Here is a 13,935-nt window from a genome sequence, read left to right as displayed (position 1 = left end):
TATACGAAAAATATAAATTTAAATGGAAAAAAGTAACTGCTTCAGGAATCGGTTAAACTCAGCTGAGAACACGTGATTCTCAACGAAAATACGGTACAAGAGATTCAAAACGGAAGCAAGCGTTCCCGGTCTCTGTAACGGCGACATCGGTTCACTCTCTCGTGAGCATTTCTCTCCCTCTCTCTCTTTTTATGCTGCCGCCACGCGCTCTCCCTCTCTGCTATGCTCTGTTTTGATGCGTTTCGCGGCCTTCCAAGATGCTCTCAGCATCTCCCTCCGGCCGCGCGCAGACTCGCACCCTTCACCCGCGCCATCTCTCTCCCGTTCGCCATTATTCTCCCATTTTCCGATGCTCGCGCCTCGCGACACACGCAGCAACAGACCGGCTTTGCGCGTTTGCGGCCCGCAGTTTCCGACAGTTTGTTTCGTGAGGTCCGAGAAATCGGTACGCAGCGCCGTGCGCCGTTCGAAGGTTGCCTTTTTTTTCCTTCATCCCTGCGGTGGTGGTGTGTTTTGATGCGACGGCGAAGGAAAGCGAAGGACTGCTCGGCACTCCGGTAACCGGTTATCTGGCGGCTCGGGCAACGCGCACGCACGCACACCACATCAATCGGGCTCGGTGTGGGCTCGATGATAACTTACAAGTGAACGAAAGTGAAGCCCCCAACAGCGCGCCCGTCGCGTTTGCGTGGCCTGAACCCGAGAGCCCGAAATGGCATAAATCGCGCACACGGTGCACGCGTGGAGAGTGTCCGGTTGCGCCGCGGACTGGCGCTGAAAACGCTGACCCAGCGTTAGCGGCAGCGAGGGCAGTTCACCGAATCGGTGGCCGGGAAGGTCTCGCGGTTCAACCTCGCTGCGGCAACTCGCGCAATTCTCAGCAGGTTCTGAAAATCCCCCAGGGTTCGCCGCGGCCACACATCGCGACGGGTGAACTCTCTGCCTCTTTCTCTCTCTCTCTCTGTCGCGTTGGTAGTCGTGCGTAGCCAGAGTGTGTGAAACTCCCGAGGGAGCGGCAAGTGCAAGATTCCTAACTAAATCAACACATCGGCGGTGGAGCCCACCGGAGTCTCACGTTCGTCGCCTCGGTTGAAGTCTTTCGTTTCACGACGCGCCCCACGGCGCTGGGAGGCCCCTTTCTTCGGGAGTGAAGTGAAAAACCGCCCAGAAGTGGGTAGAATGTACCAATTGTGTGTGTCTGTATGTGTGCTTGTGATGGCCGCCTTTCGGAATCCACCCAGTCGACGACTCACGAAACAATCGCTCTGACGATTCGGTGGCCCCTAACAGTTGGATTCCAAAGCAAATGCAGCCTCAAACCCACCGGAGATGGTCGCTGATGGTCGCCTGTTATTATTTCTAATTTTCTTTCCCTCTCCCAGCCACACAGAGTTACACAGTGCCGTCAAGTGCCTCCCTGCCGCGCGGGAGGAGTTACCATTTCAGTGATACCGATCCGTATAGTTGTAGTGCATCCCGCACCGTCCTAGCACCGTGGCGCGCGGTAGGTGGATTTTATGACGCTATAATGACGGATTGTTTGTAAATTGTGTTTTGTGTCGAAAGCCGTCCGGAGAGTGTCCGGTCCGGAGCACCGCTCCGCGGCCCTGTGAACGGTGGTGATAAAAACGAAACACAAACCCGGCACAGCGGGATTGGCCGGTGACGTAAAACGCCACCAGAAGAGAGTCGTGCGGACCGCGGAAAACTGAAGAACATTTTTCACCTCGAACCGGCCCGAATTCCTGCACCCCAGAACGTAAGTCCCATTGTCACTTGTAGCCCGGCCTGGGAACACAGCACAGCGTTTTGTGCCATTCGGACAGGTTCGGCCGCCCGGTAATTAGCTTAAATTATTGGTGGCCAAAGCGTCTCACGGCTCCGAAACGGTGAATCGAAACCTATTTATGTCACGGGGTTCGGCCCCCCCAAAAGGTTCAGTAACAGCCAGTGGGCAGCCCATCCTTCGAGGGACTCCGGTGGCAATCACTGCACTGCAAAACTCGCCTCGCGAATTAATGTCCTGGACAGATTCGGATTGCTCAACTTTTCGATGCCAAAAAACAAAAACGCAAGACATTAAAAACGCATCAAACGCGAAGCCGACGCGCTGCCAACGAGCTCCCGCGGCGGCAGGATGCAATTTTCTCCAACAGGGGCCCCAAACGTTACGTGCCACAATTTGCCCGGCCTGGCTGCTGGTGCGAACCCCCCAAAAAAAAAACAAACAAACAAACGGCGTGTGGAGCCCAAACACATACACGAAACTCGGAGAGCCCGGCATCGGCGCTGCATTGAATCGCTGCTGGAAATACCTCGGCGGGTTTCGATTCCGCTGCATCCGAACCCGATCCCGGGGGAAGGGAAAGGGCCAAAAGACGGCCGGGGAAAAACTTGCCAAACCGGAGTCGCACGAGTGTGTATTTGTGTATGCTGATGGGGCCGCCGCTGCTGCTGCTGCTGCTGCTGCTGGGCGCTCGTTGGGAATAAATCGCTAAAATTGTGCGGCCAAAAACCTGAAACCAAACGACGCGGAAGACGAACCAGCGCATAAACTAGAACTGAAAGAGCGCTCGCTAGTGAGCGAGCGAGAGCGAGAGGGATGGCGATGAATAAAGTGAAGTCCAGCACACCGAACCCGGCGGGGAGCTGGACTTCTCGCGATCGAAACTCCCGAAAGATGCCCCAGTGTGTATATGGTGGGTCTCCCAGAAAACGGAGCTCGCACGGCGGAAAAGAAAACGGACCATCGGGCACACATCGACACGCAAACACAGACAGACCAACTCGCTCACAAGTTCGCACACACATTGGCAGACCGCGCCAAGTGAGGCAAAAGGGCAAAGCCCATCCGGGCCGGGCATTGCAGGCGCTTCGCATTCAAGAAAACGTAAGATTTCGCCAACAGATCCAGTTTTTTGTGCGCGTTCGGTGCGCCCGATTTCCAGTTTGGTCCCGTGAAGCCAACGATGCAACGATGCATGCGGCGATAACATTCACTCCGCATTTGCAATCGCGCCCCGCGGGTTCCTTCCTGCGCGCGCGGCACGCTATTGAATTGAAGACGTTTTCGCGTCGCGCTGGAAGCCACCAACAGCCTGGGGGCCGCGCTTATCTGGGCCGCGGTATCGCGAAATATGTTGTGCGCTTAAATTAGCATCGTTGGTCACCCGCCTGTCACCGTCAAGCGCCGTCGTGTGGGTAAGGAATGCTTTCTCAGCGCGTTCCGAGGTCCTAGAACGCCCGCTACCCGCTGGTCCGCTGGTCAAGAACCAGCAACAGCAACATTCCTGCGGTGAATTTGATGCCACGGACCGGTTTCTGGTTAAGTGGGAAAAATATTTCGCGCGAGCATCTAACCCGGCACTTCCGGTCAGAAGGTCAGCCAAAATGGGAGAGGCTTTCTCGCGTGGTCGGGAGGCCGAGATTTATGACGACTCTGAGACGACTTCCCGGAAGATGGGGCCAGAGAGCCGGCGGCTAACGAGCAAACTTTATGGTTCGAATGAGGCTTCCCGGCGGGCCTCATAATGGAATGGCCAATGTCTGCCCTTGTGTTTGTGGACCTCCCAAAGCTCACTAAAGTTCCAAATTTAAAGCGTACGAGCTCGCACGAGAAAGAAATGGCCGCTAAGGCCGCTGCTTCCTGCCTCCTCGTAGCACGATGCGTCATTAGCCGGCCGCACGCATTGCGGTCTTCAAGCTACGACCAGCAAACCTGTCGCCGGCCAAGGAAGCGGCCAATGCCAAAGTCACTTTTTGTAGCGTCTTTTTCGCGCACGCTCATTTGCATACGGGCCGCCGTTGTGCCATGTTAATGGCCGTGTCGCGCTTTGGGATGCCACCGCTCGAATCCCGTTCTCGAGCGCAAGAAATGAGGATGAGAACGGAGCGGTAAAGCCGTGTGGTGATTCTGGCCCCGTTCGACCTTTCCCATGGCTGTCCATTTTTTCGAGTGCTCCAGTCGCGATCGCGATAGAAATAGTTGACGTCGTTAGATCGCTAATTGGTTGATATGCTCACTCAACCATAATGAATGCCCTCGACCCGCAGTTTCCCGTCCCGCCCGGTGCCCGCTGCTTTAATCAGTTTCTTTTTCGGTTTTTGCAGACTCCCATTTCCACTTTCGAAAGCATCGCGAGACCGCGACCGTGGTGCGTGGTGACGAAACAATATCCTCCACAGTTCCGTTCCACAGATGATCACTGTGACGCTCATCAGGCGGGCTCCAAATCAGCGGTCGGGCCCTAACAATCGGGCCCTTTTTTGCGGGCGCCTCACTTTCGCGCATTCGTCACGTCACCGTAATGGTTCCCGGGTAAGACCGTAAGACACCCGGAGCGGCGACCCGAAATGTGCGAAACCTGCCTTTAATTACCATTTCATTCGAAGAAAATTCTCCCAAGCGTTTGACAAAGCGAGCGCTCGTACCTCGTAGACGAAAGATTTCGATGGCGCGCGCAAGCGACGAACCCTCGACGTCGTCGTGATCGCGATTGTCACGCGATCGAAACCCGCACGGGCGGCCGGAGATTCTTCCGAAATTTCTCACTTGCGTTTCACACGCGCCCGCGCGCACCTTGCAAATGAGCAGTGAAAGTGTGGAAAATCCAATTAGACGGTGGCCGTTTTTTGTTTTTCGGTGCCCCCCGGAACACGCGCGTGTGTGAATGGGAGGCGACCGAGATTTTCCGACGACGATACTAGACAAGCGCGTCACCAGACAGCGGAGTGTGATAAATGTGAAACCCGGCCCCATAGGTTTTGACAGTCGCGCGGGGCCGGCTTTTCCGGGACGCGAAAACTCGGCCAACCTCGCGAACTCATCGCATGCCATCGCTCGGGAAACTGATTGCCCTTTTGTGTCGCCCTGCACCACAATCGGTTCCCTTTCGAATACGGTTCGCTCCCAAGCTTGCCAATTTCTGAGGCCCCAGCCACTGGCTGACTGTGCCAGAAAGTGGGTTAATGGTTAACGTTCTGCTGCCAGTGGTGGTGGTGGTGACAACGATTCTTCGGCATTTCTTCGGCACGTTGCCGACGGGAAGGTAAACCACTCTCGGCCGACCGGCCAGCGCAACAATTAACTTCACCCCGGCGACGGTTGACCTCGTCCGATAAATCAGAAAAGTTGGCACTCGCACCGCAGGAGACCGGGCTGAGGCCGAGAGCGGGACGAACAATTTTCTCACCACGCGCGCTTTGGAAAGTGCGTCACATTTACCTGCCCGATTAAATCGATTATCTTTCAATGCCATTTCGGGCCAGAAAAAGAACCTCTTTTAAAAACGTCGCTAAAGTCGGCGCAGGGTCCGAACGGAGACTTCCAAGTACCGTGCCGCGAACCGCCAGCAGGTTCGCGAACGAGAATCCGCTTTTGATTCCGTGCCGCCTTTTAATTAACGGCTGGCCGGCCGGCTGAGCTGTCGCCGCCGCTGCCGTCACTGAACCGGGGTCGAGGTGACAATTAATCAAAGTGCGCAAAAGCCGAAAACACAAGGCCCGGCTACAATGGACCCGGCAGAAGATTAGCATACAAATAACGTGCACCGTGCCCGCCCCCGGCAGGGAGAAGGTGCTAATGCTGCCCAGCATCGCCACTAATGGCTGGCGGGAGCGACTAAATGTCACGGAACGGTCAGGAATGATGCTGTCGTTTGCATAACGCACCGACAGGCTTTTTGTAACGCACGGCCACCAATTGTTTCCCCCCGGTTCGCCGTGGGCGTTCGGGACAATCTGACCACACCACGGTCTGATACGGGCCCCACTCGTCGGACGACGATTACGAGTTCGAGTTTGCTCACTGTTTTAAAGCCACCCTGATTATCGCTGGCTGCTTATCGTGTCGAAGCGTTACATTAACATACTCATTACTCGGGCCGCCAGGCCAGCCCAAGCTCGGCCAGGACCATGATTAGGGGCAATAAATTATCAATGATACTTCACTGCATCAATGATCCGAAAGCCCGACGATCGCCGCCCGCCCGGAGTCGGTATGCAAATGCGCCTGCGCCTTTCCAAACGGCCAATCGATCACTTCGCCGAGCCTGATCAGGCGCCACAAATTGCCCGCTGGCTGGCCGGGTCCTGTTCGCCTGCTCGGAGGGAAATTTTATGTTGTATGGGCTGCAATTGGTGAGGTGATTTGTATTTGTAAGGGTCAATCAACTGTGTCGCGATGGACAACAGTAATCTGGCGACGTCGGTTCGCCAACTGTAAAATGGCGCGTTAATTTGAATATTTCCACGTGTGGCTTCTTATAGCTCAATCGATAAACAACATTCCATTTTTTATTAACTTCCTTGGGGGGGCATTCTGCGAGAACCAGCAGAACAGAATCGAACGGACTTTTCGTACCGTAATCTGTATTCGGCCGCAAGGCAGGAATTAAAGGGAGAGCGAATTTTTCCCCCTGGTTGGATCGGAGAGGTAGCGATGGCCACGTGCCATCCTGCACTCGTCACACCGAATTAGGCATGCAGAGGGCGTGTGACTCATATTTTTGCCCGTCACAGACCATCTGGTTTGATAGGGGACTGGGCCCAAAAAAAAACCTCCGCAAGAAAAAGAAATCTCACTTCGGTATCACGTTCTGCAGATGAGGAGGACTTGAATAGGCCACGAATTTTCGGCTCCGATCAAGATTTGCTTTAAATTTATAAAGTCCCTGTACCGGCTTGATATACCCCAAACGTCTAGACACAGCTGGTGGCGCATTTTAAGCGTCTTCCTTGCGATAACCATCACCTGATTGACGATTCCGCCGGGAATCGACGTCGACAGGCCAATTTTGGATAGTCGGTACCGGTGGGGCAGAATTTAAAATATTCAAATGAATGTTTAAACGAACGAAGCGGGGTCCAAATTCGGTCGGGATGCTCAAATAAGGTTGGCAGGAATCGAGCGGACGGCTGAGACGATATGCTAATCGGAGCTTCCCAGGCGCCGACCGCTTTTAATTACTGCCTGGCCATAATTCGTGTCAATATTATGGTCGTTTCGCTTTCGGAGCGCCAGCCCCATCAATCAAACGCACTGGTCCGTCGGTTAGCAGAAGTACGGACGAGCCGGTCGAGGTGAAAAGAGCTTATGTATCGTTCCGAAATCATAATTGCATTATCCTCTTCCTGTTCACCCGTTATGCAGGCCCTCCATTTGCGCCGTCTCTCGCCGTGTGGCAGCAATTGTTACCATTCTGCGGATGAGTTACGGATTGAGTAACTCCGGTGCGGCCTCCCGGGAGGGGAGGGATCATATTTTCGGGGCCGGGCAAACGATTCTCATACCATTAGCGGGGCGAAACAATTGTGTGCCGGTTCGGAGTGTGTGATTGATGGTTGATTGCCGGGGCATAGAGTCTGGGCCGGAATGTGATAGTTCGTACCCGGTGCCCGGAAACCAGGGGGGGGCATCCAGCACACCGCGGCAAGTGTGCCAAGTGAGAGTGAGAGCTGACATGCTAATGAGCAAAGCATAACCCTTTGGGACCGTCGGGAGATCGGGCACCAACAATGGGGTCCACCCTTCAATATATGCAGATGCCCTGCAGATGCGCCACGCTATGTAGAGCGGAAAGTATCGTCCTCCTCGGCTTTTCTTTCCCCATCTGGAAGGCGAAGAATACACAGGCCAAATGCATCGTCACCTCCGTGGCCCACACACTGCCGCCAGGAAGTGTGACAGCCGAAGTCGGCTGAAGGCTGAAAGTGAGAAAGTGGATCAATGAAATACAGCCCGAGAGCAGAGTACGCTCCGAATCGGGTTGCAGGAACGACAAAAAACGTTCCCGAATTGTATTGCAATTGACCTTTTTATAGGAAGAAAAGCCCGCTAAAGAAAGAAAGAAAGTGTAACACAAAGGCAAAGAGGGTAATTGTGGAACGAAACTGTTCCCGAAGAGGGACTGCGCTTGCGAGGAGGAATGATTTGTATAAAGGAGGTGTTCAAGGTGAAGTTGTCGCTACTTTGGCTGTTTTATTTGAAGAAAGTCGGTTCATCATTTCTTGGTCGAAGCTTCTGGTGAGCTTGCTCCAGCAGAGTAAAAAACATGTGACACATAATTTTGTCACTTTTACCCAGCGTCCACACTATGAGAAAGTAGGCAAAAATATATGGTAGGCCTAGAAACTTCTGATTTTTTGCTAGAGTGCCGTGAGTTACTTTGAGTTGCTTTTGAGCGCCTTATGTTTATCGGTTATTTTCCCGATTCGGAATATTTTTTTCAATTTGGCAGTTTACGCCAAATGTCGACAAGTTTTTTTTTTGCTATCCAAAAATACGGCTAATTTTTCGACAGCGGATCAGATATTGACAAAGATGCCAATAGAAGGAGAAGGAAAGGAAACTGAAAAATGTGTACGCTGTGGAGTGTGGACGCTAGCATAGCAAAAAAAATGTAGAAAAATCTCATAGTGTGGACGAGGCGTCAAAGTGCTGTTTTTGATCTGAAGGATAATCGTGGACCATCCTGGTGATGGTCAGAAGGATTGAAGACGAAGAATTGCCGGAGTAGAATTGCTGGATGTAGACCCAACCCAAACAGAACGGAAATCGGTTTTGTCGGATTTGTTTCGAGAAACCTAAGGGCAGACAAATACGACTTTCAACTGGTGAAGCAAATGATAAATAGCACTAAATAGACTGGTGAAGCATTGATAAATAAAGAACCAGAATGGCCGCAAGGCCACAATGTAGCCACGTTACAGCATCGCACCGACGCACCCGCTTAAAGCCGTAAAAGACGCAGTAAAACCCCTTGATTGGGAAACTTTATCGCCTCAGCTGCATTCTCCAGACCTAACCCCGTCTGACTGCTGTATTTTCGCTTCAGCGTGACACACACTTCACCGAATAAGAAGGTGTCGCAAAATGGAAATATTATTGGAAAGGAATCCACAATTTGCCTGAGAAATGAGCGAAATGTGTAGCATCAAACGGTGATTACTTCCGACTTTCTGTCTGCATGTATTCTTAGGGGTATTAAGTTTAAAAATTGTAACACTATCACTGGCGTAATGGTCCCCGTCTCGGGGGGTGGGCATTGACAGTATCCTTGCCCACCGCTGCGATGCTCACGACACGCGGTACTCAAGCGCCTAACGATGTACCGCTCAAGAGCCGCCCCGACATGTTTATGATGATGATTTTCTTTCACCCGCTTCAAGTAGGAACCGGCGCGGAAAACTGCGTACAACTGGCCGCCACGGCACGAAATGGCGCAAACGTGACCTTACCGCACCGTGCCATCTTGCCGGATATTCCATGTTTGCCCCGCACGCACCGAAACATGGTCGGCGGCAATAGTTCAAACGATAGTGAGAGTAACGCCAACGTCCCCGTCCATTGAAGGATGTTTAATTGCGCACACACGCCGCCGGTGGCCTGTCGGGTTTAGTGTAGAAAACAACAGTGGTAGTTAAAAAAAGCCGTGTGGGGGACACTATCACCGAGGACACCCATCGGCGTCGGGTTTAGTCGTCACTTTGGCACACCGAAAGCCCCCGCGAGTGGTTATGGTAAAGCCAAGGCACCACAATTGGCGGGCTGCCTCCCCTCGGGGGGGTCCGCCACATAATTGCCAACCGACGGGACCGATGCTCACTCACATTCTCCGGTTTTATGTCTCAACCTGCGCCGCAGCATGAGAAACTGTCATCGGTCTTATCGGTGCGAGGTGAGCCGGATGGTTTTCACTCGGTTTGCAGCTTTTGCTTTCTTCTCTCTCTCTCACCCGCGTTCGACTCTCCAGGGACCTCAAGGTGCACTCTGTTATCGCCGGTCGCTCATCGACTCCCTGTGGTGCAAGAAACCAGCCCTGCGGCCGGTGAGCATAAAACATCGCAAAGTGCGATAAATCAATTCAAAATTGGACCCAAGTAACGAGCTGGCAACTAGCAGCACCGTGTGCCGTGGCGAAAAGTCCGGCACCGAACCTGTGTCATTGACATTGTTTCGCCGGTGGGCAAGGTACCCTTAACTGTTCTCGCGGATTTTAACGATCGGCCGCGAGAAAAGTAACGGCTTCTGGTAGAACATGGTTCGCAGCTTAATTACCGGTCTTCTCACCCGCTGGAATCGGTTGAAATCGGTTATTCGAGCAGTTTCAAGCAGTTTCGTCAATGCATTGCGATAATGGCGAAAACAACGCCGTAATCTAAGCGATAGCCTTCCATTAATGTGCCGTGCGGTCCAAAACGGCCTGATCCCGGCCTCGTGGTGACCCCAATTACCACAACGCTCCAAAAATAAATTTGAAATTCAGAAACAAACGCCCCATTAATCACGTTCACCCCGCCGAGGCTGGTCCCAGAGACCCCACGGAAGGTGGTGAGTTATTGGGTTTTTCGGAGATTGTGGGCCACTTTCTGTTGGCTAATGGAACACATCACTTCACATCGGACCGGATGAAAGTCGCACGCGCGTGTCTGTGATTTTTATTGGACCTTATTAGCACTTGCGCAGCATCCTCAAACGGTCCATCCGATGTCGGTGCGATGCCAAGCGAGGTCATTAAAATTGTTTCGCGTGCCGGGCAGAAGCTGACGATTAGGAGGGCGATTAGGGCTCTGGAGCCACCCGAAACGGTGAAAGCTCGGAGCCCTTTGGGGACCGAAGAACTTTGGGACCGTAAATCTTCGTCGACTCGGGTGGGCAAACAAATTAGACCACCCCGTTTTCGGTCGGTCGGTCAGTGGAGGACTTGTGGAGAGATTTATCGCCCCCCCCCATCCCCTCCGGGGTGTCACGGGGTGGGCGCACCAAACTGGGCCGGAAGTGCGCCACTTTTGGCCTCCCGTTTGCATAATACGGGACGCTGGCCTATCACAGGGGCCAAATATGGGATCTGGCGATCATGGACGGTCGCTTTGTTTTCGTAAGCCCCCCCCGCATTGCCGACGATGATGCTCGAAACCTGGGGGGGTTTCAAAATGGGTTTCTAATCCTATAGTTCACGCTTCATTTCGAGCCACCTCGCTACACGACAGTACCGATCGATCGTGCAAAATTAACAGCCTCAACTCGAGCTACCCTGGGAGGTACCTTCGCGGCCAAGGCTCCGGTCGACCGGCAGCCTATAATCTGTGTGTGGAGTGGAGCTGTGTTTCGTAGCCGCCGCCACCTCGGTAGCCGCCTGATCACTGTTCGGCTTTTGTCGTCAACGTCGAGCTGATTGAAAGCTGTTAAACAATGCGCCTTTCGATCCGACCACGGGGGGCAGCGGGCTTCTGAGCGGAGCGGCCCGTACAAGTGGCCAAGTCTGCGCAAGCCTCTCACTCACGACGCTCACGTCTTTCGCCGCCGTACGCAGCGACGGTTTTTCACCCTCGATCGGCCGATCGGTTCCTTGACATGGTTATGAAATTTCGGCAGCAGCCAGCATAGGTCAGCATTAAGAAGCATATGAAGCGGTGCTGGTGGTGGTGAGTGCTTTACCGCATTCCGTTGCCCGGCCGCAAAGGGTATCACAATTTGACACGCGGCCAGTGCGATTTTGCGTGTCTTCGCTCGTTTCTATTTATCCCGAAATTTGCGGTAACACCGTAATGTCCATTGAATGGGTTTCCATTTTCCTGGACCTTTACACGCCATGCCATTCAATGGCCCAATAAACGGCCCAATGTTGACCCGCATAAAGAGCTTATTAGTGGCTCAATAGGACGTCATTAATGTACGATCGTTTCGCGAGCGCTTGGGTGATGTTTCGCGAGACTTTGACTTGTTTTTAGGTCAAACATGTAAAATGGCGTGCTTGCAATGATGAACCCGCCACCGCCGTTGAGTACAACCGCCACAACCGTAGTTTGTTTATTGTTTCCTACTTATTGTTTTGTGGATTTTTCTTTTACTTCAAAGCCATCTAGAGATGGAGTGGAATTCTCATAACATCCCTTTATTGAAATTGATCCATAAAACCGTTTAAATGCATTTTCTCATCATCGTTCAAGTCGTTCTCATCGGCCCAGCGACCAGTCCAGCAATGAGTAACAAAAAAGAAAGGTAGCATGTCGTTGAGTTGGTACAATTTCCGGGGTCACCTTGAGCTGCGTTTCGTGACACGAACCCGCTACCGACACATAAACTGCAATCCGAATCCGACGTTGAGTGAGCGTGAGAATGTTCCGCAGTTTCTCAGGATCACTCACCTCTCCTCCACGTTTGATGATATCGATCGCCGTACATCCTTTCGCGATTGCATCCGGTGATAGCGAACGTGTGTGTTTAATAAGCCCCAAAGTGAAGGCCGCACCACACGCAACGTTACGCAACCCGACGGGGCTCGAACCACGGGGACGAACTTTTTCGGTCCGCCAAATCCGCTTTTCCGCCAAACGCCCATTTTCTTTGCCATTTTCTGTCCTGCGGGCGACACACGGCCACGGTGCCGGACGAAATGTGTCTCGCGTAAGCTCTCGATTAGCGCGCGAAATTGCCAGACGGCGCGCGTCGGTTTAATCGGTTTCGAATGGGTTTCGGCTCCACGTGCTCGGGCCGGACTTCCTTCGGCTGGCCGTGCTTGCGCAACACCACTGCGCACTAAGCGCACAGTAAAGTGGGTTTCATGTTTATCCCACCGCAGAATGTCCGCCCACGTCCCAGCCGTCAAGGGGTCAGGTTTGCAGGGGCACGCGCACCGAACTGAAGCGACTAACGAGGTGCACCGGGTTCGAAGGTTGCATTTCGGAGTTGTCCACGCATCCGTGCACCCCATCTAGAGCACTCTCGGCAGGTAAAGTGCACTTACCCAACCCCCGTGCCGGAGTGCAGCGAATAGAGCCGCGACCTTTCGCCGGTGATGACCCCTTTGGAGGGAGCCCGCACAAACAAAAAAATACCAACAGCGGTGGGGCCTCACGCTACAAGTTTGTTGTTTCGTTTCCTATTCGCCACCAACCAATTGTGGCGCACCATCATCATCGCGGGAAGACGGAAGAAGCGGCGCAGCGGCGGTGAGTGGTACGAAAGTTGGGAAGAAGGCCGTAAATCGATCATAATCTTCCTCATAATCATCATTACGAAAGCCGTGCCGTGCCGTGCCGTGCGTGCGTGCGAACCGAGCGCCACATGGCGCCCCAAAACCCGGGTTGTTGGTCGAGAACAATCGTGAAAAGGTTACGCGACGCACACAGTGGCGGTGCGCTATGAATAAAGCGATGCTCCCGATCGGAGGGCCACACGATCCTAATGAGCGGAAGGACAAAAAGCGGGAGTGAGAAAATTTCGGAGGCCCCTGCACAGCTTAATTTCATTAGCCGGGCGGGCATCGGAAAAAAGTTTGTGTGGAAATTTTGATTTGAGGTTAATCAATCCAACACGCGGCGAAGCAGAAGAAGGAGTCCTTCCGTTACCTAATGCGGGGCCCAAGGACACAAAAACAAGGCCTAATCAAGAGCCACCGTTCGATCGGCTTCGGCGGGTTTGCTTCTCCTTTATGGTCTGCCTGTTTGTTTCTGCCCGCCCGGGGTTGGGCCATTAACGGCTTAACGCGCCAACCGCGAGCCGAGGCAAGATCGAGGTACATCGGATCGGAGCGACGGAGCTCGGTGTTAGCAAACCGATGATAGTGATCAATATTAATTATCCAATAATTCCTATAAAACTGCACCCATAAACTATGGGCGGTGGAAGAGGAAACATTGTTGTGGCCCCGCAGTGCCACGGAACGCGATTACGGCACGTTTAGTCGGCGGATCGCAAATTGCGCTGTGAATAGATAAATTAAAGCCATTTTTTGCCGTGAGCAAACTCAACCGGCCGGCTCACTTTCGAGCCGGAGTGTGTGAAGAAAGTAAAGCCAGGAAGTGAGTGAAGCGAGAGGTGGCTTGAAGCCATCATGACGTCGAGCGGATGTGACAGTAACAAGCTTATTACCTTTGCCGAAAACGGATTCGGTCCGGGTTTTTGTTTCTCTTTCCGGGGGCTGGTAATTCAGA

The sequence above is a fragment of the Anopheles bellator genome, chromosome 1 (assembly GCF_943735745.2).
Source record: "Anopheles bellator chromosome 1, idAnoBellAS_SP24_06.2, whole genome shotgun sequence".
Taxonomy (NCBI): domain Eukaryota; kingdom Metazoa; phylum Arthropoda; class Insecta; order Diptera; family Culicidae; genus Anopheles; species Anopheles bellator.
This window is presented reverse-complemented; position numbering follows the sequence as displayed.